General features: G+C 64.8%; 1 long non-coding RNA gene across 1 annotated transcript; it reads right to left on the reverse strand.

The window, feature by feature from the left end:
- Positions 1 to 737: 737 nt before the first annotated feature.
- Positions 738 to 2,550, reverse strand: LOC116217111. The gene is made up of 2 exons (XR_004161135.1): positions 2,156 to 2,550; positions 738 to 2,044 (listed from the first exon to the last, which is right to left on the reverse strand). It is a non-coding gene; the product is annotated as an uncharacterized LOC116217111 (long non-coding RNA).
- Positions 2,551 to 2,557: the final 7 nt, after the last annotated feature.

A 2,557-nucleotide genomic window follows, 5' to 3' on the forward strand; every position in this document is an offset into this window, starting at 1 on the left:
GGGGATGGGGCTCTGGTCATCACCTTCCTACAGCCCAACCGCGGGGACCCTCCCAGAGCTGCACGAGGCTCTCGCCTCCAACGTATCCTCCTGGCCATCCCCTCCTCACTGTGCAGTGGCAGGAACCTCTCCAGACCCCCCGAGTGACCCCATCCTGGACACGGGGCTGCTGCTGCCAGACTTTGTGGATGCAGAGATGGTCACCCAGGTATGTGTGTGACCGTGGAGCTGGGATACTGATGTGGGGCTGGGCACAATCTCTCTGGTGGGCTCAGAGTGCTCCTGTGGTGGTATGGAAGTGGTGTTGGGGTCACAGCGATGTGGTCTGGGATTGGGAATGGAGAGGACCCCCCTCTACCTTATGACTTGTGTATGTGGGGTGCTTGGATCCTTCAGCTGCTCCCACCCTTCCTTGCATCATTTGGGCTCCTATCAGCTAGCACAGAGTCCTGCTGGTTCCTGAGTGGGTGCCCTCCTAATGCTGCTGCCCCCCACCCAGCCCTGCCCTGCATCCCTGCCCTGGCTTCGGTGCTTTCCTCACCGATTCTCTCTTCCCCACAGGACATCTCAGCAGATCTGCTCTCTCTGCTGGAGGCTCTGCTCCCACCACAGCCCCAGGACTGAGCCACGCACCATCGGATGCCCACGACTTGCAGGACCCAGGGAGACATGTGTCCCCCCTTGGACAGCTTTGGGGCGGTGAAAGCAAGGTGCTTGGAGCCCGGATCCATGCTGGCTGAGACTGTACATAATATACTGTGACTGTACATAAATAAACCCTTTTGCCCACTCTGACTATCGCCACGTGGCCATTCCTGCAGCAACTGCTGGGCGCGGGATGGGTGCAACATGCACAGTCGTCATGCTGGGGCTGAGAGGACAGCTGTGCTGGGGAAACCGCACCAGGGCATTTCTCCGGGCACGGGCAGGGGCTGTGACACAGACCCAGCACCGCTGCGGGGCCCTGAGCCGGCAGCATGCAGCTGGGGACAGCATCTGGGAAAGCAATTGCCGGGAGGTATCAGGACAGACACCTCCAGCTCTGGGAATGGAGCTCACCAGCACTGCCCAGGTGCGGCTCAGTGACAGCTGAGCGATGTCCGCACGCCGTGCCCGGAGCCTGGGAGGGCCCCACGTCGCAGGGTCACCTGGGGGCTGCACCCCGCCGAGCTGGAGACCCGGCGGGTCCCGGGTGGAGGGCGGGTACGTGGCTGCAGGGGATCCCCGCGGGTCGGGGCGTCGAGCGGTGCGGAGCCCCATCCCGGGACTGGCGGGCAGATGCTAACGCGCACCGGGGTCCCTGGGGCAGGAGGTCTGCAGGGCTAATGAGCCCCACTTATCTGTGAAATGACTGAGGTGACTTGCTAATTACGGTAATGCCCTCCGCCTGGGAGACGCAGCCTTTGAGATGCAAAAGAGCCGCGTTCCCCTCCCCCAGCCTGCAGCCCTGGTCCTACGGAGCAGCAGGGAGCTGGGACCTGTGGATCTCCGGGTCCCCACAAACGATACACCCCAAAGCAACGAGCACTGTGCCCCCCACACACGGCTCTGCAGTAGCAACCCCAGCTCCGGGCATCCCGCAGCGCCTCGGTGCAGGCATGTTGGGCTGGTAACACACTGTGCACGTTTGTGCACGTGTGTCTGTGTGCACGAGGCTGTTCACGCTCATCTGTGCGTGGGTGATGCGGGGTAAAGGACGGAGCCGTTCCACGCAGGTTGGCTACGTCAAGGAGCAACCTGAGCCGCCAAGGGCATCCCATGGGCAGCAGCTGGCGGGTTGCTGGGCGGGAGCGGAGGTGGCTGCAGGCAGCAGAGTGCTGCAGTGCCGGCCCTGCTGCCTGTGTCCCGGCTGGCTGTAGCTGGTGCCAATGTGGGAGCACTGGGAGCAGCGAGTGGGCGGTGTTTGAGCAGCCCTGACATGGCCCGGCTCGGCGGGGGAACGGAGCAGGATGCTGCGGCTGCAGGTGAGGTGTGCAGGGAGATGGGTGCAGGGAGCATGGGGTGCTGCACCAAAGGGCTCCTGCGCCGGGGAGCGCCTTTGTCCCTGAGTAGGAGGACCATGAGGGATGTTCTGGAGTGGGGTGGACAGGGCGGCAGCAATGGCCTGGGGTAGGCAGGGGGCTAGGGGAGGCTGAGACCACTTCCCTGTTCTTACCTGCGATGCCGGAATCCCACAGTTCTCTGGGGTGTCGGGGGTGCAGATGGGAATGTCGTGAGCTGAGGTGGGCTTCTGGTGGGTCAGTAGTTCACCCCATCCCCCGAGCACCCCCAGCCTTGCACGGGCCACGCTGCCCATCTGCCTATCGCAGCAGGAGGGGGCTGGCTGGACCCAGGCCCTGAGGCGGGGAACGTCAGCACGGAGCCCTCCAGCAGCACGTCCCACCCCAAGCAGGGCTGTGCCTGGAGCCCCCGTTCCGAGGGTGCCGAGGAGCCGCTGCTGCTCCCCACCTTCTCGCCCGCGGCCCAGGCCCGCGTGGCAGCCACCTTCGTGCTCTTCGTGCTCTCGGCCGGCTGCAACGTGGCGGTGCTGCGGGCGGCGGGAGGCCGGGGGGGCGGC

Source organism: Meleagris gallopavo, chromosome 12 (genome assembly GCF_000146605.3).
Source record: "Meleagris gallopavo isolate NT-WF06-2002-E0010 breed Aviagen turkey brand Nicholas breeding stock chromosome 12, Turkey_5.1, whole genome shotgun sequence".
Classification (NCBI taxonomy): Eukaryota; Metazoa; Chordata; class Aves; order Galliformes; family Phasianidae; genus Meleagris; species Meleagris gallopavo.